Here is a 24,535-nt window from a genome sequence, read left to right as displayed (position 1 = left end):
TATCATCCACTTGAAAAGAAAATTGCGAAGGATGCGCAGGAAAAAACATAACCCAGTGGAAATCGCGCATCTTTCGGCTGCGTTGAAGTTTGAATTAAAAAAGGCGAGAGATAACTTTTTCTCGAATACTCTGACGAACTTCATGCACAGTCAGCCGCACAAATTTGTCAAAACCTGAAAACCCAATAGTACAAATTGAAATCGCTGGTGTTCCTACCCATGATGCACACACCATTGCTAACGCTTTTAATGCCCATTTTCAATCCGTGTTCACACGCTCTCCCCATCCAAGTGATGTTTCGTTTGCATCTGATTCAGCGATGCCTGACGTAGTTATAGCTGAGACAGGCATACTGAACCTGCTCTTGAACATTGACACAAAGAAAACGCCCGGTCCCGATAATATTTCCAATACGTTTCTAAAAAGATTTGCTGCCCAACTGGCTCCGTTCTTACACAGGATTTTTACGGCGTCTCTTCAAGCAGCTGCATTACCTTCAGACTGGCTCGTCGCAAAAGTAATCCCGATTCACAAAGGTGGCAATAGGTTGCACATAGACACATACCGACCAATTTCTTTAACAAGCTGTTGTTGCAAATTAATGGAGCACATTATTAACAAATCCATTATTAGTTACTTAGAAAACAATAACCTGATATACCCTAAACAACACGGCTTCAGGAAGGGCCTTTCTACAGTGACACAGCTATTGGAAATTTCGCATGACTTTGCAGAGATAATTAATTCCGGATTACAAGGAGACGCCATATTCGTCGATTTCTCCAAAGCCTTCGATCGCGTGCCTCACTGTGAACTGATCGAAAAACTTAAACTTATTGGAATTGCATCTAACACTGTTGCATGGATAGCATCTTACCTCGCACACAGATCACAATATGTATCAGTAAACAATAATGAGTCAGAGAGCCTTGAAGTCTTTCCCGGTGTGCCACAGGGGTCCGTGCTGGGGCCATTGCTCTTTCTTGTGTATGTCAACGACATCCCATCATGTGTTGAGCCTAACGTAACCGTACGCCTTTTTGCAGATGATTGTGTTGTCTACACAACTGTTCGGTCTGTGGATGATCAAATTAAGCTAAACACCTCACTAAACAGCATTGCCAACTGGTGTGATAGGTGGGGAATGAAGTTCAACATCAGTAAAACAGCACGCATCACTTTTACACATAAAAAGGTACCTAACATGTTCACTTACAACATAAGAGGCACGGCTATAATAAGATCAGATACTGTAAAATATTTGGGTGTGACATTCTCGAGCTCGCTCTAATGGGACACTCATATTGACATCACATGTGCAAAGGCATTTAAGCAGCTCAATTTCTTACGTCGGAAATTGGCAACAGCACCATCCGATGTCAAATTAACTGCGTATAAAACCCTCGTTCAGCCAATACTTGAGTATGCCAGCATTGTATGGTCCCCGCAGCAGTCTTACCTCATTGATAAACTTGATAGAATACAGCGCATGGCACTCCGTTTTATTTATTCCAGATACTCTCCGTACGACAGCGTCACTGCTTTACGTGAACAAGCACATATCCCGACTCTAATATCAGGACGGCGTATCGCTGCCTTGAAGTTTCTTTTCCTTCTTTATCACGGGCACATAAATATTGATAAAACAAAGTACATTAGGCCACCCTTTCAACATTCGGAAAGAACAAATCACCGTAAGTGCATCAGACAGTTTTCTGCGCGTTGCAACACATTTAAATATTCATTTTTTCCATCTGCAATTGAAGCCTGGAACCGCCTGCCGGAACCAATTGCACATGTTGACTCCATCGAAGTATTTGCAACCAAGATACGTGCACTTTTTTATGATTAGGTCTGTTTCCGATTATGTACTGCTTTGCTACAACGTTGCGCTGCGCAACTGTGTTTTGGCCGTTTCCCACCACATCTGAATTGTTCGTAGCTCTTACCACTTCCCTGTATTATATGCCTAGTACTAATTGCTTTAGTCTGTCGTTTTGTTTGCGTGTTATATCTTTGAATTGTAATAATTGGCGTGTTTCATTGCTTTCTTCTGTTTTGACCAACAATGTTTCGTTGTTTTGATTGTGACCCACTCCTGTATAAGCCTGTAAATGGCTTACAGTATTGCTAAATAAATAAATAAATAAATAAGCCTTCTACGACGTCACATAGCCACTCGGACTTAGCTGCGATTCTTCCGCTTACGGCTTGGATGCTGTGATTTTCCACGAGATGCCAGACGGAACGGAACGGCCTACCGCATTCGCGTCTCGCTCTTTAACAAGCACCGAGGGGAACTATGCTCAAGGGGAAAAAGAGGCGCTCGCGCTCATGTTTGGTTTGCGACGGTTTCATCGTCACTTGTATGGGCGCAAGTTCAGACTATACACCGACCATCACCCGCTTATCGGACTACTTTGGCGTGATAAACCGCTACCATCTTTAGCAGCTGCATGAATGCAGAGATGGGCCCTGGCGCTAACAGCATATCAGAAGGATCTCTAAGTTCAGGAACGGCAAGAAGATGGAATTCGCTGACGCACTGTCACGGCTACCACTCTCGAAAGCTTCACGCAAGAACGAGCCGGAATCTTTCGCTGTTTTTCACGCAACCTTGCTAACAACTAAGGAAGTCGCTCGATAAACGAAGCGAGACCCCATTTTAAAATGCGTTTTAAGCTACGTTCTTTTGGGATGGCCAGAGCAATACTCTGAAGAGCTACGACCATTTTTCATACGCAGAGACGAACTGTCTGCAGAGCAAGGGTGCGTGACTTGGAACAATAGGGTGATCATGCCGCAAAGCCTACAAGCACATGTGCTCTTGTTGTTGCACGAAGCTCACCCACGGATGACGCGTACGAAGATGCTGGCACGGGCATACGTGTGGTGGCCTTCCCTCGACAAAGACGTAGAAGCAACCATTCACAAGTGCCAAGTTTGTCAATGCACTCGTCCAGCAAAGTCGGCATGGCCATGCAACCATGGAGGTATCCAACAAAAGTTTGGGAAAGGATTCACGCTTATTACGCTGTAAAAGACGGTGTAAATCTGTTAGGTTTTGCAGATGCGTATTCTAAACGGATTGAAGTGTTCGTCATGTCATCGGCGACAACCGCTAGAACCTTGGGAAAACTGGACGCAGTGTTCGCAACCTATGGCTACCCCGAAGAAATTGTTACCGACAACGGCCCGCAATTCACTTCGGAAGGACTTGGAGAGTTCATGAGGCACCGGGGTATCAAACACACAAGGACACCTCCGTATCATGCCGCTTCGAATGGAGCCACAGAAAGACTCGTACGAACGACAAAAGAAGCTCTCCTAAAACAGGTTCTCAGCGATGAAAATGCTGGAGTGAAGAGTACAGAACAAGACCGTCTGAACAAATTTCTTTTCTTCTATAGGAGCACCCCGCACTCGATGACTTTGCGGGCGCCTGCTCGAGTTTTTCTCAAGCGCCTGCCGCGAATCACATTCTCTCTTCTCAAACCAAGTTTTGCAGGTGACATGGCGGAGCGCCTGAGACGAGACACGGAACATCGGAGCGACCAAAGAGGATCCGCAGAGTCCTTCGCCGTGGGTGATGAAGTCTACTTGAAAACCAGACGCCTTGAGCCTGTATCGTGGCAAGAAGGTACTGTTGAACAACTTTTTAGCCCAGTCACGCACATAATTAGGGCTCAGGGTCGACTACAGTTCACTCACGTTGATCACCTGCGGCCAAGAAAAACCAGTGTATTGACTGAAGCCACCAATAATGCGACAACACTAACCGGTCAGGAGAATGATGCGGGATCGATCTAGGAGGGTTAGAAGAGCCAAGTGGTGCTTCTCAAGATTTGTCTTCTCAAGAGGTCTTTTCCAGATCCCCGGCAGCGTGGAAGTGCTGTGCAGAGTCAACTTTCTCCAAGGAGAGATCCTACTCGGGGGACCTCATGAGAGCCAAGGAAGTCCGCCCATGAGCAGACCCGCCGGGCCCTGTTACCAAGACCACCACAAGAAACACCACCAGTTCCAGAAAGAGGGTGTGCAGAGCGCAGCCAGACCAGGTCTAACTGCACAGCAGAGGGGGAGCCTACCCATACAGGCAAACAGACATCACCAGTTGAATTTCGACGAAGCACCCGTGTGCGAAACCCTCCTGAGAGATACACTACAGAAGACTTCAGGAAGAAGAGCAAGTAGTAATTAAAATTACTTTGTTCACTAAGAAGCGAAGAATGTGTTATCAGTTCAGCACATGCCTATGACGTAGGACCGTCAATGCTATAAAAGCAGAGGCGCTCTCGAATAAAGCACATTCGACCCCGCCGTGGTTGTTCAGTGGCTATGGTGTTGGGCTGCTGAGCACAAGGTCGCGGGATCGAATCCCGGCCACGGCGGCCGCGTTTCGATGGGGGCGAAATGCGAAAACACCGGTGTATTTAGATTTAGGTGCACGGTAAAGAACCCGAGGTGGTCGAAATTTCCGGAGTCCTCCTCTTCGGTATGCCTCATAATCAGAAAGTGGTTTTGGCACGTACAACCCCATAAATTAATCATTTTTTTCTGCCAATGTGACTGAGTACCTGTTGTCGCAAATTTGAGTGTTTTATTTATTGTTTATGTACACTCACCCCTTATTTAAAACACCTAATGGGGTCTTTAAGGTAAATAAATGAAATGGAAACCTATTTAACCCATGCACAGTGGCGTAACATCATACAAATTTTTAAACATTAAAAAAAACGTCTCGTTATCTAACAAGTCGACTGAAGGGGGCACTAACACACGCATCAGTATTCCGCCAGATAGCCTAAGCCTCAAAAATCTCTCGCACATCTTTATCTTTGTGTTTCGCAAGAACCCGGCAGGATGCATACACCGGCACACAGCCGTATTCCTGACAGTGAGTTGACAGCTAACCGTATTGCTTATTTCGCACGTTTAGACTTTGGTCTCGTAACCGGTCATTAAGACACCGTGCTGTCCGATGTATTTTTCCCACAGGACAGCGGTATCTCGTAAACAACAGCTTCTACGAAGCCCACTGTTCCTTTACGATGATTTGTAGAGCATCCGACAGCTGGCTTACGGTACGGGTCCGTTAACCGACATATTTTCTATGGAATTTCTGGCGCTGAAAAGACCACTTTTGCGTAGCACGGCTGGAAATTTTTTAAGCCTATGTGCCGCTCTATGCTGATAGGGCACTACCGGTATTTTCCCTCTGCGTTCCGTCTGTTGATTTGCCGCGTCCCGAGTTGTGCTGTCTGACACGCATTATTTTAGCAGCCCTTCTACCACCGAAACCTGCACTGACTCCGGAAACCCTGCTGCTGGCAACCTTCCTGACTGATCAATAAGACCTGCATAGATGTTATGGTGGCAAAATTTTTTTTATACATTTCCGAAGCACAAGTTGTGGCAATGCTCCCCTTGACGAGCTTCGAGTGGGCGGACCGATAGGCCAACAGGGGCTTATTAGCCCTGGGTTAATACTCCCAACATATGCGCCGTTCCATGAACGCCAGCTGAATATCTAACAAACGCAGCTGAATATCTAACAAACGTTATCAGTCGGCTCTTCAAGCGTGAGAGTAAGTGGCCTAAGGCCTGCAGAAGAAAACTGCGTAAAGCTTGCCTGCTGTAGAACGTGCGTCTGGTTCGGAAAGGACTAGATGGTCATCAACGTACTTTAACCCCCGTGTATTCCGACAAGGTAAGCGACAGGTGTTTGCTATGGTGGGCTAGAAAAATGTAACTTAGTATAGGCGCCAAACATGAACCGATGCAGAAACCCCACTTTTGAATGAATATTTCGTCATTCCATGCTACTTACGTCGAGGGAAGGTAGCAACTAAGCATATCTAAAAAGGTCTGAAAGGATAAACGGGCTGAATTTTGAAATGCAACCACGCCATACTCGTCGATGCACTCTTGTATGCATGCTATTAGTTGCTTTTCAGGTAAGGACTAGTACAAGTCCATTGTGTCAAAACAGCAAGATGATAAGATTTTGTCAGAATTTACTTTAAGAAAATCTAGGATTTCTTCAGAGATTTTAACCAAAAATGGGTCCTCAATATAAGAATTATGAGCTTTTCTCGCAAGAAAGGAGCAAACTTTTTTTGCCATGACCCGGCTTCTGAAAGTATTACCCTTAATGGACACTTCGGTTTGTGCATCTTCACACTAAACAAGAATCAACGGCAACCCGACTTCGCGTTGTGAAATTCACGAACCAATTGACCAATTGACCTTCTTGCAAAGACTCTTTGTTTCTAGCTTAATCTTTCTAAGATATACATTTCGACACTTGTCGAATACAGAGGCGATCCCAGAGCAGGCTTTCTTGTTCAAATCACCTTCCTTAAGGACTGCAAAGACACCCTCCTTGTCGGCTGGCAGAACAGAGTCGGTTCTGTCTCAAGAACGAAGTTGCACGTGTAACTGCAACACGGACACAAACGGTATGTTGAGCGAGACCGCATCGACCCCTTCAGAGATACACCGGCTGGCTTCACCTTGTGGCGCGCACTTCCAAATCCTTCGAACGATGCTCAGAAGTGCCGGCACGCTCAACTTAGGTTCAACGGCACACTTGGGGCCAAGTTCAAGAACACCTTCAAAATAGTCTGGAAGACTAACCTTGCCGAAGGTTCTGATGCCACGAGGTCCTGTAGATTTCTTTTCAGGGGTGCTGGCGCATAGGCCGGGTAAGGTCCTCTGCTACAGGAATTCCGTGCTTTGTTGGTGAGCGCTAGGAAGTCGCACCACTTGTTGCCGGCTGTTACTGTCCCGCTGAAGCGTCCAGAGTGGCCTTCAGCAAATCTTTCACCACCCGCGCCTTGCCTTTGCCACGAGTGGTGAAAGGTTTTCTGGTTGGTGATTGGTTGAAAAGCCGATAATTTACCGTCAACAACGACTGCTTGCTTACGTTGAATCAAATACGGGTGAAAAATATCAAGAGACGAGCCATGTATGCCGTACCTTTCCGTCGTATAATTTAGGCTCTCATGATTCAAAAGATCGAACGCCTTTGTAATATCTATAAATATTCCAGGTGTAAATTTTCATGTCAATATTACGTAATATATTTATATTTTCTAGCAGGAAGGCAGACTCAGTTGATTTTTCATTATAAAATCCGAACTTGTATTTGGTTATCGAAAAGCGTTTATCAAAAAAGCTTACTGCACTTCTGAGTAAATATTTTTCAAAAGAATTTGAAGATAGAGGAAGCACAGAAATTCGACGATAATTAAATAAAAAAATTTTTTTAACACCTTTAGAGATAGTAACCGTATCAGTTTTCACCCCTTTAGGGAATTCCGCAGATGCAATACATTGATTAATTAAATATAGACCAAACAAGGAGCTAAGAGATGGGCAATAAACTTAATTGGCTTTACTTGTAGCCCATTATAATCTTTGGAGGACATTAATTTACTCTTCATCAATGCAGAAAACACCTCTCTATTTATCTATGTTTATCTATTTTTATCTAATATTTATCTATTTATTTATCTTATTAAAAACTCAAGACTCACTCATAGCACTCGAAATGAAACTAATCGCTCTTGGAGGGCACCAGATGGTACAAAGCTTGTGAAATATGTGCTAAAATGGTTAGAAAAGATGAGCCCTGCACACGACATCACCTTCCTAGATTAACTTACCAAAGGCGCTACCTTTACTTTTCCTTAGTAATGTGTCACTCAAACATTTCCTGAGGATGTGTGAGTTATATTTCTTGTTTTTTTTTAAGAAACAGTTTTGAAATGCGGATTTTTATCTGCGTAGTTCTTCGTTCAAAACATTAGGGTAAGCTTTAAATACCTTCAAGTCGATAGGATCGAGGGTAATCATAAAACCTTTGAAGAACCTGCCCTTACGGTTAATCAGCTTTACATGTTCAGGGGTTATCCATGGCTTATGTAATTCGACCTTGACAACTTTAGTTTTTCATGGGCAACATGTTTCATAGATTTCTTTTATCGTATCTATAAATAATTCATATGATTGGTCCGGTCTGGCACAAGAAAGAGCAGTGAACCAATCGACATTAAGCGCACAGTCTCGAAAAAGGTATAGAGCCTGCTCAGTGATACACTGATAAGAATATACATCATGGTTACACTCCGCGATTCCGGACTGGAGTGAAAATGAGGCAAATATAGGGCAGTGATCGCTGATTTAAAAAGCGATGGTACCTGCACAGTTTCCAGCGGAAGCCACTTCAACTAATCAATGATACTAGTGAAAGAAGCGGTAATTCCCGTGAATGTTTTGATTAGGTTCATGAAATCATTTGATAAAATAAGGGACATAAAATCAGAACTAGCGCCTGCTACCTCCATGACATTAACACTGATGTCCCCGGCAATGACAGTCATGTAATTTTGTAAGCAACAGCAATGAAGAAGGCTTTCAAAAAGGCTTCGAAAGGGTGTGACATTTTTCAATTAACTTTTTCCGGTAAGCATTTCATAATCTGGCGTTATCAAAAAAAATATATCTGCACCAAATCAACTTTGAACTTTTTCTTTAGATAAAACACAACACCCCCTCCTCGGTAAGGGTGATTTAGGTAGAAATATACATACCCACGACAATTCTTGAAATCGGCATCCTGCACTGCCAATGTTTCTGTTAGTAGCATCGCATCAAAATTGCAACACAGGCGCTATAGAATACAATCAAGGTCGTCGTTCTTGTTACTGATAGACTGAATGTCTACATATAAAAGAGAAATACCATTTGTTATCTCAGGTCAAACATTAACACGATATGGTAAAAGCTCGAAGTAATGCATTGCTTAAGTAGTTTCGTTACGCAGTCAATGCCACAAAGACAACTTCCCACCAAACAACAACAGTAGCATCGCCCACTTTCTTTCTGATAGGTACATTCTCGTCTGTCTGTCAGCCAAATGCATGTATTGACCCTTTAATCCACTCTTCGAGGGCAGACCACGAGTCCGCTTGGTCATGTTTTCTGAAATGCAAACACCTCTTCGCGGGAGCCTCAGTGCCTACCTACTCGCCAGATATTATCTCCCTTCGTGTGCATTGATCGACAATACCAGGAATTTTTTGATGGCAGTCGGTGCAACATGACGACGTCTTACGTACCTAAATTGGGAAGGCGAATTTGAGCCGCAATTTCAATAAATTTGCTGAACAGGCTTGCATGTTCCATCTTCGGGATGCCGTGAAGCTCGAGGTTTCCCTTCTCACATGGATATTTTATTATTTTTATTTAACAATACTGTAGGCCTTTGCACAGGCCCAAACAGGAAATGGATTGTAAAATATACACACGAGAATGGGAAAAACAGAAAAAAAAACAAAAACAAAAAATAGATAAAGCAAAAAGAAAACTGCCATACAACAGCACTGGTATTCAACACAAGACACTTTTTTTTTGTTTCACATGAATCAGGGAAAAAGGTACTCAAAACAATTGCAATATTTGTCGTATAATACTCTTGTAGTTATCGTGGATCTATAAAACACCACTATTCAGCACATTGCAATATTTACATTTGAAATGCAATCACACGTGCACTAGTGTCCAATCACTCAACCGACGCATTACCTTTGAACTATGCACTCAAATACTTTCACGAACAGCCAAAATATGACTCCAATTTTGCGACAAAGCCATCCACAGAATCGGCTTCTACAATTTCCTTTGGCAATGAATTCCAGATTTCAATTGCCCATGGGAAATATGAATATCTAAATGTGTCGCACTTTGTCGGATACTGCCTGATGTGTTTAATATGACAGGTTCTATTGGAGTGTCGGTGTGGTGGCTGCACGTAATCTCGCTTATCTATATTAATGTTGTTATTACATAGCATAAAAAGAAATTTCATGACAGCCACACGACGCCGACAAACAAGGGTAGGCAGTGCTGCCTGGCTTCTAAGAGCACTTACGCTTTCGTGTCGAGAATACTTATGGTATATAAATCGCAACGCTTTATTTTGAATGCTTTCTAATTTCTGTGAGAGTCCTTTCTGGTGCGGGTTCCACACTATGCTACCATACTCAAGAATCGGCCTTACTAAAGTTTTATATGCTGTTAGTTTCACATAGGATGGTGCTGCAGTTTTTTTCTTCGCAAGAAACCGAGTGTTCGGAAGGCCTTCGTGCATGTGTTCTCGATATGGGTATTCCATTTTAACGCGCTTGTAAAGGTTATGCCTAAATAATTTACTGTGTCAGTTAGTATTAAATCGTTGCCCATTAATGTATAATTGAACCTAAAGATTGACTTTCTATGAGTTATGGTCATATACTGTGTTTTCTTAAGATTAATTTCCATTCCCCACATGTCGCACCAGCGGGCTATATTGCTTAGTGTAGTATTTAGTCTAAGCTGGTCCTCGATTCCTTGCACGCTTGTGTAAATTACCAAGCCATCGGCGAAGAGCCGCAATTTTACTCCATTTTCTGCACAATCAGCGATGTCGTTAAAGTATATGAGAAATAATAATGGCCCCAATGCGGACCCCTGTGGTACCCCTGAATAAACTTCGAGTTGGTCCGAGTCATAATTATTTATAGTAACGTATTGAGTTCGGTTTGACAGATAGGCTGCTATCCATTCTACTACATTGTGTTCAATTCCGATAGACTTCATTTTCTCGATTAGTTTACAGTGCTCGACGCGATCATAAGCCTTCGAAAAATCAATAAAAATAGCATCAGCTTGGAATTTGGAGTAAATTATTGATGCGAAGTCATGTGTTATTTCTAATAATTGTGTTATAGTTGACAAGCCTTTTCTAAAACCGTGTTGCTTAGGATATAATGTTATTTTCTTGTAAGTATGTCGTGACGGCTTTACTTATTATGTGTTCCATTAATTTACAGCAGCAACTGGTTAATGATATTGATCTATATGTTTCCACGTGTAATTTATTGCCTTCTTTATGAATGGGTATTACTTTGGCACATAGCCAATCCTTGGGAAGAGAGGCTGTACTCAGCGATTCAGAAAATATAATTTGCAATAAGGGAGACAGCTGCTGCGCGTATCGTTTAAAAAATACATTTGATATATTATCGGGCCCCGGCGCCTTCTTGGTGTCTATTTCCAGAAGCAAGTTTAAAATGCCCGACTCTGTTATCAGAACTCCGCCCATCCGGGTGTCAGCGGCTGTCACGGGCGCACTCGATATTGGCCAGCGCGCGAAAACGGATTGGAAATAGGTGTTAAATGTATTTGCTACAACGCGCTTGTCTTCTATGAACAAACCTGCCACTTCTATTTTACTGCTCACACCTTCTGGCTTCGACAAGTAGCGCCAAAACTTTTGCGGTTGATTCCTTATGAAATTTGTTAACTTATCTTAAAAGAAGTCATCTTTTGCAGCTTTTATTTCTAATTTCAATTTGCATGCGAGTTCTATAATCTCCGCAGAATTTATCCTTTTTCTTCGACGTCTTTTTAGTTGTCGTTTTAGGTGAAATATGCTCCGTGTGATCGACGGTGTTTTCCGCTCAGTTCTTTTGAATTTTGTAGGTATGAAATTATTTTCGCAATGCATTATAGCCTCTTTTAGTTTTATCCAAAGGCCATTAACGCCTCCGCAGGGTTCAGCTGAGAAACCATCCAAGGTTTCCTCTAAGTAGTCAATAACACTCTCATCATTAGCTCGGCTATAGTCCTTGAAAGCTATTCGAGATGGTTTGGTCTTACACCCAGCGCTCATACGCAGAGCAAAAAATGTTAGAACCAGCATCTTATGACCCGAAATCCCTTCTTCAACGCGTAAATGTGGTGTTATCGACTGCGATACTAAAGCAAGATCAAGTACTGAACAGGCATTTCCTTGGACACGCGTAGGTTCATTAACAATCTGTGATAAAGAAAAACTAAACATTATGTCAAACAGGCGCTCACAGTTTCTTGCATCTCTATATTGCCCGACCATGCAAAATGCCGTCACATCATCATTCATTACCTCTGCATTTTGGCGGCGCCTACATTATGTGGGCAACAATATTGTTACGGGCCATTCCCGTAAATTAGCGAGGTGACAAATATGACCGTCAGAAAGGCGTTATGGTTGTCGACGTGCCATCAAGGCTGAACTTTCTCCGCCTACGTTGTTAAAATATTTTACCTTATTTGCGCCTGCCCTGCCCTCGCCACACTTTGCTGGAACTGCGCAGTACTGCGAGGTATCCAGTTGATTGTGAACAAGGGGGAGAGTAGTGGTCGTATGGAGTACGAGCACACCTTCGGGGTTGGTGTACATGGCAGCACAGCGCTCGATAATATTGTTACAGAAGGATGAAAGAAGAGAAAGGAAGAAGATCGGAGACGCTGGCTGCTGCAGGTTGTTGGTGGTCAGCCACCTTAACTACTCTGACTCATCCTGTATATATATATTGTAAATAGAGTCTTTCTATACTCGCAACATCCGCGTAACATATTTGTAGAAGGTGCGGGGTAGCACCTGACGGTGAGCACGCGGGATCAACGTCGTTGCCGCCTCCAACGTCGCCGTCACCAGCTACGTCACTGTCACCTTCGCTGCTGTCACCTTGTGCAACCAAGGCTGCTGGAACATTCTGCGGGACCAATGGCGCCGACGTCGAAGAGTGGGTGGCTATGTACGAACGCGTGAGTGGAATCAACAGGTGGGATCCTACGCTAATGCTAGCTAACCTGTTGCTCTACCTAAGAGGCAGGGCAAAGGTGTGCTACGAAAACCACGAAAGGAAGCTAACCAGCTGGGACCGATGCAAAGAGAAGTTGACAGAGTTGTATGGCAAACCAACCGGTCGCAAAATTGCCGCAAAGCAAGAACTGGCTTCCCGTGCTCAATCCCCCATGCAGTCCTATATATCGTACATCCAGGACGTGCTGGCATTTTGTCATAAAGCCGATCACGACATGAGAGAAGCTGAGAAGGTCGGGCACGTGCTTAAGGGCATTACTGACTACACCTTTAACCTGTTCATGTGCAAAAGCTGCTCTACTGTTGATGCTATCATTAAAGAGGGCCGAATATGCCAGCAGGCCAGAAGCCATCGCGTATAGCGCCCATTCGGCAGACTTCCCAATCACGCAGCAACGTCGACGTGTGAAGATCAACCCGCACAGCAGCATGCATCGACATCAAACGGCGTGGTGCGAGTCGTTTGACGTGAACTGGATCCGATGGCGCCCGCGCGTTTCAGTTCGTGTAGCCCGGCGTCTACCACTTTCTCCCTTCCTCCGGTACAAGCCATCATTCGCCGGGAACATGAAAGCATTGCTTTACATTCTGTATGTGCTGTCGCCAATCCCAGAGCTAACTAACGCCCTTCTGCTATTTTCGCTCCACCCCGACGCTTCTCTCCGCTTTATCGCAACACGACTCAGTGGAGAACTGTGGACGACCAGCCGATATGTTTCACCTGTCGGCCGCATTGTTCATGTCACCCGATATTGTTGCAACTCGTGGCCCCAAACACCTCTCACGCCGACCAAGCTGACCCGTTTTATGCAAATTTCCGCAATGTATCGCCCACCGCCGAGTCTAACAGTGCCAACAAATCTGCTAGGAAGACACGGTACAGTCGCTCACCATCGCCGCGCTGACACGTGTCTCGTTCACCGCAAACACGTCTTCCATCTTCCCTTTCGCCGCAGCCACGTCGCCTTTCGTCCCCTGTGGCGTTTGGCCACACTCTTTCGGAAAACTAAGAAATGCAGCCCTCAGAGGTGGTGCTGCATTGCCTACTACCGCAGCAAATCCTGTGTCTGTGCCCACAAGGCGAAGTATAATAAACGTTAAAATAGACGGCGTAACTGTGAAAGCGCTCATCGACACTGGAGCCCACGTATCTGTGATGAGTGCTAGCCAACGTAGACGTTTAAAGAAGGTCCTTACCCAAGCAGCTGCACGAGTGCTTCCTGTGGCCGATGGCGGCATGCTGTTTATTCTTGGAATGTGTACTGCGAGTTTAGGTGTAGCCGGCTGCCCGACTTCTGTTCTCTTTGCTGTGATTGACTACTGCCCTCAGGAGGTTATCCTTGGATTGGGCTTTTTATACACTCATTCTGCTCTCATTGGCTGCGCGACGAGTGTTCTTAAGTTAGAACTGCCTCAACTCGCCGATGCTCCAAGCACCGCCGCAGCCCACTTGTGCTCGCTTCACGATGTTCGTCTGTCACCCGAGGCAGTTACTTACGTTACAGGTTCCTGACCTGAATATGTGCTTCGCCCCATCATCGACGTGCTTTTGAACCGGAACGTTGCTCCTCCACATACGTTGGTCACGGTTACTAATAACGACGTCGTCCTACCGCTTCTAAATTTCAGCCTGTGCCCTCAAGTGATTCCGTCCGGCATGTTCTTGGCCAGCGTTTTAGTGGTTCCGAATTTGACATTGAAGGTCTGAATGGCGAGAGTGGCTTATTAGCGCGAATTGCAGCGGACAGCTCGGGTTTCTTAACGGATGACTTCGCGAAAATTATTGCACCTGACCTCACCTCAGCACGTGCCACGGACATACGTCTCCTGCTAAAATCGTATAGTGACATCTTTTATTTCGGCAGCGGGCCTTTAGGGCAGACATCTGTTGTTCACCACTGTATAAACACTAGATACAGGAATCCTATTCGTCGGCGTCCCTATCGGGTGTCGCATGGAGAACGTCGAGTCGTCCAATCAGCAGTGGAGAAAATGCTCCGCAAAAGGGTCATCGAGCCATAAGCCAGAACTTGGGCTTCGCCTGTTGTCCTTGTGAAAAAGAAAGATGGTACCTGGCGTTTTTGCATCGATTATCACCACATAAACAAGATCACACGAAAAGGCGTCTACCACTACCACGCATGGATGGCGACTTGGAATGCTTGCACGGATCTGAATATTTCTCGTCAATCGATCTTCAATCCGGCTACTGGCAGATTTCAGTTTCTGAAAACTAGCGCGAGAAGACGGCCTTCATCACGCCGGATGGCTTATATCAGTTCAAAGTCATGCCCTTTGGCCTATGCAATGGCCCTGCGAAATTTGAACGTATCATGGATTCTCTTCTGCGAGGCTACAAATGGACCACCTGTATTTGTTACCTTGACAACGTTATTGCTTTTTCTCCCAAGTTCGGCAGCCACCTTACCCGGCTCGCCTCAATTCTTGCGGTCTTCCGAAATGTCAGCCTTCAACTGAACTCCACGAAGTGTCAATTTGGGTGCCGTCAGATTACCGTGTTGGCACACCTCGTTCACGCATCCGGTGTCCAACCAGATCCGGAAAAAGTTCCCGCCGTACGCAGTTTTCCTTTGTCACGTTCTGCTTCTGACGTGCGCTGCTTCGTCGGCCTGTGTTCTTACTTTCGCTGTTTCGTCAAAAACATCGCCGACGTTGCTCGGCCTTCGACAGATCTTCTAACGAAGAACACGCCAACCCATGGGGCCTGGAGCAGGCTCACGTGTTCGCCGCTCTCATCGGGTTTCTGACCACCCCTCGCATACTTGCCCACTTTGATCCATCTGCACCGACCGAAGTCCACACTGACACAAGCGCCCATGGCATCGGCGCTGTTCTCGCCCAAAAACAGGATGGTACTGAGTGCGTGATAGCTTACGCCAGCCGCCTGCTCTCACCTGCCGAGAGAAATTACTCCATCGCCGAGCGGGAGTGCTAGGCTTTAGTTTGGGCTGTCAGCAAGTTTCGGTCATGTTTGTACGACCGCATGTTTTCGGTCGACACAGACCACCACGCACTCTGCTGGCTGTCTTCCCTTCGGGACTCGAGTGGACGGCTTTGTCGCTGGACTTTGCGGCTCCAGGAATTTTCATTTAGTGTCCATTACAAGGCTAGATGCTTTCACAAGGACGCTGACGGTAAGTAAGTAAGTAAGTTTATTTTCCAGGTTCAACTGGAGGGTTTTCTGGCAAAAAGCTGCATGAGCAGCTTGACTATGTCCAGAAAACCCCTACAAGCAGTAGCACACGAGTGGTTCAGAAATCAGACACATATAATAGTTACAGTCAATAAAGAGAAAACATTCACCAGTTATACATACAGAGTGTAACAATCTATTGCAAAAAATTAAACAATAAAATCGAAAATAGAGATGCTCAAATGGTCATACAAATGTTCAGAGTGAAATAGGAATAATCAAGCAAAATATAAAGAACATAAAATCACATTTCAACAAAATATTTCCGCACCTCAGCTTTAGTATATCCTATTGTGTGTTTATATGTGTTTAGAACATGGGGCAGGTTGTAAGACAACATCTGTAATTTATAGTTAGTACAAAAACGTGGTATATTCAAAGTATTAATAGTTCTTGTGTGTATGTTAGCTTGACGCATGTCCAAAGATGCTAGAGTCGAATAAAAATCGGCAATGGATGCCGTCGAAAAATACATTTTTTGTAACAACTTAAAGTGATACAAATGGTTGACCCGGACAATGTTATGTGTTTCAAAAGCATACTTGGAGGTAGTTGTATTATCAATATTGGCGATTATTCGAACAATTTGCTTTAGCAGTACGAGAATCTTATTTATGTTAGTTTTGGTCATTATGGCCCATACTAAATTGCAGTAGTTAAGGTGAGCAAAGAAAAGTGCGTAATAAACTTGTAATTTACATTTTAAAGGTAAAGTTTCACGACATCGCGATAGAACCCCGCAGACGGAAGAGAGTTTTTTGCAGACAAAGTCAGTATGGGCATCCCAGTTTAAATAGCAGGAAAAATTTACTCCAAGTATTTTGTGCACTTCAACTATTTCTATCTGGTGATCTTCAAAGGGAAGCATGCAATGCAGTACTATCGATTTGTTTCTTGCGCGAAATATTATAGCCTTGGACTTTGTAGGATTAATTCTTAATTTATTCATCCTTGACCACCTAGACAATTTAATCAGTAGGTCATTACATTTCACCATTAAATCATTAAGGTTAGGGCCTGAAAGAAGTTGTGTGCTATCATCCGCGTATATTACAAAATCAATGGAAGTATCTATGCTTACAATATCATTTATGTACGTATTGAACAAAAGGGGTCCCAATATGTTCCCTTGTGGGACACCACAACTGATAGGCAAAAGAGATGAAAATTCATTATCTAAAGACACCGACTGGCTTCTGTTTTCGAGATATCCTTCAAGCAATGTGAGTGGTCTACCACGGATTCCGTACATTTTAAGTTTGTTAACAACAATCGTGTGATTTAAGCAGTCGATAGCTTTACTAAAATCAAAGAAAAGGCTCACCATATACAAATTCTTATTAGTATAATTCAAAATTATTTCCTTCATCGTTAATAACGCTGTTTCTGTACATTCACCAGTTCTGAAACCAAATTGTGACTCAGATATTACTTTATGTTTGTCAAAAAACTTACTTATTCTTGAAGAAATGACTTTTTCCATACCTTTGGAAAACACAGGCAGTACTGAAATCGGTCTATAATTGGTTGGTAGGTTTTGGTCGCCCCCTTTAAAAATTACTGATACTTTTGCAGTTTTCATTGCGTTGGGAAATCTCCGCACTCAAATGAGAGATTGTAGATGTATGAAATCAAGGGACAAATTATGGGTAGCACATATTTCAATGGTTTCATCTGCATACTGTTGATATCTAAGGCTTTACTGTTACTAATTCCCATGTACACGTTATAAACTTCATTTGCATCAGTAGGCTCGAAAAATATAGTGTCACTAAGCTGGCTAGGATAAGTGGTGATTGTAATGTCGCTGAGGTCTTGAGATGAAACGTAATTAAGAAAATGCTTGTTAAAGTATTCTGCAAGTGCCCTCCCTTTTATTTTGTTGCCATTTACTAGCATAGATTTTGTGACAGAGTTATTCGCACGGCGACCTAGGACATCGTTTAAAACTTTCCAGGCAATATCTGGTCTCCTTGAACTGACGTTACAAAAGAGGTCCTGATAATATGATGTCTTCGCTTTCCGTAGCTCACTGTTTAATCGGTTTCTGAACTTTTTAAAGTGAAGGATTGTATCCTCTACACGTGTTCGAAGGAATGTTTGATAGAGACGATTTTTGTCCTTTATCATTTTGAAAAGTTCTTTTGTTACCCATGGTTTTCTTATCTTTTTCGTATTTTTCGTGTACGTTTCGAGCGGAAAGTGCTTGGAATAGAAACGAAGGAAATGGTGAAAAAAAAAAAAAAAGGTCGTACGCATCATTGACATCACTTTTCTGCAGCACACAGGACCAGTCGAAGTTCATAATGTCGTGCTTAAAGGCTTCCAAAGAGGCATCAGTTATGCGCTGCGCAGTAACAGATTCTTTAACAGTATTTCGCTTAGCATGCTCATGCCGAAAAACAACGAACACCGGACAGTGATCGCTCACATCAGAAACGATTGTACCAGCAGAGAGCACACTCGTTTCAATGTTCGTAATTATTAAATCTAGTGCCGACGCAGTAGCGCATGTGACACGTGTTGCTGTTTCTATTAAGTTGACAAAACCACAGGAGATAATCTTCATGTTGAAATCATGTACAGTAGCGTTATGGTCTAGAATATTAATATTAAAATCCCCGCTGCACAAAAACGAACATTTGTTTAGTGACGCATATTCTAGAATCTGGTCAAAATAATCCGTAAAATGTTTCATGTTACCATTTGGGGGGCGTTATACCACTGAAATGATTTGATTTCGATATTGTATTGTTAAAACTTCATAATCATCGGTAACGTCACTAAGGTTAGGCAGAATGTCGCACATTTTGCACGCGAGAGTATAGATAGCAACAACGCCACCGCGTTTGTTAAATCTGTAAAGGAAAAACATTTCGTAACCAGGCAGCTGTAGCATCTTGCTATCAGATTGATACCACGTTTCGGTGAGAATAAAAACCGTAAATTCGAAAGAGAATTGTTTCAGAAGTAGAACGATTTCGTCTTGCTTGTTGCCTACCGAGCAGGCGTTAAGGTGCAAAGCGGTTTCACAGTTTGGGTCTATTATCTTCACCTGTTGTGGTAGGGCTAATTCGTGATAAGTTATTTTTGTTTGTTTGTTTTGTGATCAACGAGCAGAACGACGACAGATTTCAATTGCCAGGTGAGCTATGATCATCGCCTATTACTGGCTCTGCACGACTGCTTTCCAGCGAGAAGAGCTTGACAAGGTCTCTCTCGCTGGCTATCGGCACAACCGCTGAGCTATCGGATTGCCTCATGAAAATCTTTCCATTCTGTGACCACACAGACTTCCAGTGATACTCACACTTTTTTTTAACAGCGAAAGCGAGCAGTTTCTATTGTGCCGGGCAGAGGTGCTCAATGACGTATACAGGATAAGAATTTTCTAGTCCAATGTCAGCGTTTTTCAGCCTCATCTTCTTGGCTTTCTGCAGGACAGTATCACGTTTCGCTCCAGACCGGAACTGTACTATAACATTTGACTTATCTGCTTTTCGTGTTGGTACCCGATGACAGGACTCAATGTCACATTTTTGAATTGACTCACTGATTGCATTTCTTATCTTTGAGACGATGTCAACCATAGATTCACTGCCACTTTTGACGACTCCTTGTATTTCAAGGTTCGCCCTTCTTGAATATTGCTCGGACAGAACAAGTCGCTTGTCCAAATCGAGCACCTTTCTTTCCAGACTGGTGTGCATTGATCGAAGCGTCTCATTTTCAGCAGCAAGGTTGTTGCTTTTAGCGATTTCCACGTTTAGTTTTCCCTCAAGCTCTTTAATAGAGTCATGTGCAAACTCGAGGCTTTTAACTAAGCCTTGCTTTTCACTCTTTAGTTCTCGAATTTCATTTCGCATTTCCCGCTCTTTTCATGAAATAGCTTGATTTCAGCTTTGGTTTCTTCTTTGAACTTTGCGAAATCAGCTTTGAAATCCTCTTTCATTTTTGCCACTACCTTGCCAGTCATCTTAGAACTTGTGTCCTCTCCCCCCCCAGCCAAAGAAACACACTCCATAAGTTGGTGAACAAAATAGCAAAAGTTGGCGAAACACTTGGCAGCAGGGACAAGCGACTAATAGCAATGCGTATGATGAATGGGTTCTTTGCACTAACCTGCGATGAAGGCAAGGCGAGATTAGGGTGCTTCCGACGCGCTCGTCGCTACTGCCAAATGCCGCAAAAGTCGACGAAGGTGCCCCTTTTGAAAGTGTGAAAGGTCACGTGGGAGCCAAAGTAGCAGGTCACTGCGCAGCCGACGGTGGCGCCTTCCCGAACCAGGTGGGTCCAGCGTAATCCGTGTTTTCACAGCGGCAGGTTACACGATGAATCAAGTCTGGCGCCCAGTGCGGCAGCGTGGGTGTTCCCTGCGATGAAGGCTAGACGAGATTAGGGTGCTTCCGACGCGCTCGTCGAGAATTGCCAAATGCCGAGGTCTGTCGACCCGAGGTCTCTCGGGTCACCCCGTGGATTCTTCCGATGTTGTGGCGCATGATCCGGTGACCTGCGTAATGGCTTTGACTGACATGACCAACATGCGCGCTGAACAACAACGCGACGCATCCTTACAGTCAATCATCGCCGGAGGGCAATCTGGCCGCACCGACGGCACGTGCCGCATGTTCGTGCTGCATGACGGCATACTCTACCGCCGCAATATCAACCCTGACGGCTCTGAGTTTCTCCTTGTCCTTCCTTTTCATCCGCGATCCGTAGTTCTCGATCAAGTTCACGATGCACCGACGGCGGGACAGTTTTGCGTACATACGACCGCGTCCGACGCCGGTTCTTCTGGCCGGGTCTCTACCGCTCGGTGCGTTCTTATGTCACAACTTGCGAATTGTGTAACCCCCGGAAGAAACCTCCCCTGGCACTTGTCGGACGACTCCATCCAATTGAAGTTCCCCTGAATCGTTCTTTCGCGTAGGCCTTGACCTGCTTGGCCCTTTTCAGACGACGACTAGAGAGATACGGGGATCGCCGTCGCTACTGACTACGCCACACGCTACACGATAACAAAGACGTTGCCGATTAGTTGCACAACAGACGTTGCCGATTTTCCCCTCCACGACGTCATTCTCCACCACGGTGCACTTCGATACTTAGAGACCGCGGCCGCTCATTCTTATCTCGAGTTGTCAACGACCTCCTCCACTTCTAATTCAATGACTCGACATCCAGTATGCGATACACGATAGGTTCGCCGATGAAAAGGATTCGTGTGTCCATTGTTTACACGGTGGTGAACAACAGATGGTTGGCCTAAAGGCCTGTCGCCGATATCGAAGATGTCACTGTGCGATTCGACCACAAGACGTATGTCTGTGGCCTGTGCAGAAGAGAAGTCAAGTGCAATTATTTTCGCGAAGTCATCCGTTAAGAAACCAGCGCTTTGAGCTGCAATTGTCGCTAATAAACCACACTCGGAATTCAGAATCTCAATGTCAAATTCGGAACTACTAGAAAATCTGGCCAAGAACATGCCGGCCGGAAGCACTTTAGGGCACAGGCTGAAAGTCATACGTGGTAGAATAACGTCGTTATTAGTAATCGGGACCAGCGTAAGCGGAACAGTAACGTTCCGGTTCAAAAGCACGTCGACGTTGAGGCGAAGCACATATTGACCGTCAGGGACCTGTGGCTGGGAGGTATAAGTTACGTAAGTACCTGCCTAAGGTGACAGACGCACATGGTGAAACGAGCACAAGTGCGGTGGGTTGGTGCTCGGAGCATCGGCGAGTTGAGCCAGTTCTAACTGAAGGACTCCGGTTTCGCAGTCAATGAGAGTAGAATGATCGGATAAAAAGTCCAATCCAAGGATAACGTCGTTAGGGCAGGTGTCGGTCACAGCAAAGAGAACAGAAATAGGCGGCCGGCTATTATGAAACGCGCAGCACACATTCCAAGAACAACCGGCACGCTGCCGTCGGCCACTCAAAACACTCGGGCAGCTGCTGGGGTGAGGACCTTTAAACGTGTACGTAGGCTAGCACTCATCACACACACATGGGCTCCATTGTCGACGAGTTCTTGGATAGGTACGCCGTTAAAATATTAAATTATGGGGTTTTACGTGCCAAAACTACTTTCTGATTATGAGGCACGCCGTAGTGGAGGACTCCAGAAATTTCGACCCCCTGGGGTTCTTTAACGTGCACTTAAATCTAAGTACACGGGTGTTTTCGCTTGTCGCCCCCACCGCAATGCGGCTGCCGTGGCCGGGATACGATCCCGCGACCTTGTGCTCAGCAGCGTAACACCATAGACACTGAGCAACCACGGCGGGTAGGTACGCCGTTTATTTTAACGTCTATTATACTTCGCTTTGTGGGCACAGACAGAGAATTTGCAGCGGTAGTAGGCAATGCAGTACCACCTCCGAGGGCTGCATTTCTTAGTTTCCCTAAAGGGTGCCGCCAAAAGCCACAGGGGACGAAAGGCGACGTGGCTGCGGCGAACGGGAAGATGGGTGACGTGTTCGCGGTGAACGAGACCGGTGGCCACGCGGAGATGGTGAGCGACTGTAACTCATGTTCCTAGCTGACTTGTCGGCGCTGTTAGACTCGGTGATGGGCGAAATATTGCGGGCATTTCCACTAAAACGGCTGAGGTTGGTCTGTGTGCGAGATGTTGAGGGCCATGAGTTGCGACAGCATCGGGCGACACGACCATTGTGGCGACAGGTGAAACATATTGGCTAGTTGTCCGCAGTTCTCCACTTAGTCGGGTTGCGATAACGCGGAGAGAAGCGTCGGGGGGGAGCGAAAATAGTAGGAAGGCGTTCCTTGGCACTAGGGTTGGCGACAGCACAGACAGAATTTAAACGAATGTTTTCAAGTTCCTGGCGAACGATGGCTTGTAAGAGGGGTACTAAAAGAGGGGTAGTATAAAGACCACGCAAACCCAAACTGAGGGCGCCATTGCATTCAGTTCACGTCGAACGATTCGCACCAGGTCTTCTGATGGCCACGAATGCTGCTGTGCGGGTTGACCTTCACGCGCCGACGTTGTGGCAACACTGGGGAATCCTGCGAATGGTTGCAAGACGCGTCGGCTTTTGGCCTGCTTGAATTGTCGGCACTGTTTGATGAGAGCATCAAATATGGAGCAGCTTTTGCACATGAGCAGAATAGAGGCGTTGTCAGCAAGGCCCTTCAGCACGTGCTCGACCTTCTCAGCTTCTGTCATGCCGTGATGGGGCGTACGACAAAGCACCAGCACGTCCTGGATGTACGAGACATAGGACTCCGTGAGGGATTGGGCACGGGAGGACAGTTCCTGCTGTGCGGCCATTTTATGGCAGGCTAGTTTGCCAAGCAACTTTGTCAACTTCTCTTTGCATTGGTCCCAGATGGTTAGCTCCTCTTCGTGGTTTTTGTACCACACCTTTGCCGTGCCTCATAGTCAGAACAACAGGTTAGCTAGCATAAGCGTAGGGTCCCTTTTGTTGATTCCACTCACGCGTTCGTGCGTCGCCACCCTCTCCTCAACGTCAGCGCCATCGGTCCCCCAGAAACTTCCGGGATCCTTGGGTTGCACAGTCACAACCGAAGGGTAATCACAAGCATTGGTGACGTTGGAGCTGGCAACGACGTTGATCCAGCGTGCTCACCGTCATTCATGGTGGGGACGGTGATGCGACGTCCACTGCGGAGCTGCGTTTCCAGCCGTGGTACCCAGCACCTACCACCAATATGTTACGGGGATGTTGGGAGTATAGAAAGACTGTATTTACAATATATACACAAGCAGACTCAGTGTAATAAAAGATGGTTGCCCAGCAACATCACGCAGCCAGCCAGCGTCTCGCGATCTCCTTCCTTCCTCTTCTTTTATGCTTTCGTAACAATAAATATATATATATATATATATATATATATATATATATATATATATATATATATATATATATATATATATATATATATATATATATATATATATATATATATATGTGTATAGGTGGGTTTCGTCAAAGTTCAGCACGCCGGACCCGACGTAACGTACGCAAGAAAGAGACGAGGAAGTTTTTGGAAAACTTAGTTACCTAAAGTTGTCGGCCGGTGGACCGGCCTTCATCCAGCCTGACCCGAAAACGTTAAGTAGATACGTCTTCAAAAAAGTTCGTCGTCTCTTCCCTGCGCATATATATATATATATATATATATATATATATATATATATATATATATATATATCTATATATATATATATATATATAGAACCTTTATTACGAGTTGCACTTGTAGACACTTCGTGCAACCACGTTGTATAGTTCACTGAAGTGACGGTCTTATATGAATCATTACAAGGCCCCATATTAGGAGACAGTTCAATTTCATGAGCCTGAATCCTCTCGCAACTCGAAAAGTCCCGCGTCTTATACTTCGCTATCACTAACATTGCTTCGCCTTTTCGGCGGAACTGCAGCCTGTGTTCTATTTTTTTTTTTTTTACTGTGAGTCCGACTATAGGCGCGCTTGCGCAATACTGTTGTTGATTCTGATTTCGAGAAAAAGGGGCTTGTCCTCATTTCTGTTACTGAGTAAATCATATACTTATATGACCTATGCGTGCAAGTGGCGATGTTTTCATCGCTTACCGAAGTTTTAAATTATTAAAA

This window comes from Dermacentor andersoni, chromosome 1, assembly GCF_023375885.2.
Source record: "Dermacentor andersoni chromosome 1, qqDerAnde1_hic_scaffold, whole genome shotgun sequence".
In the NCBI taxonomy this organism is placed as follows: domain Eukaryota; kingdom Metazoa; phylum Arthropoda; class Arachnida; order Ixodida; family Ixodidae; genus Dermacentor; species Dermacentor andersoni.
Note: the sequence above shows the minus strand (reverse complement) of the source record.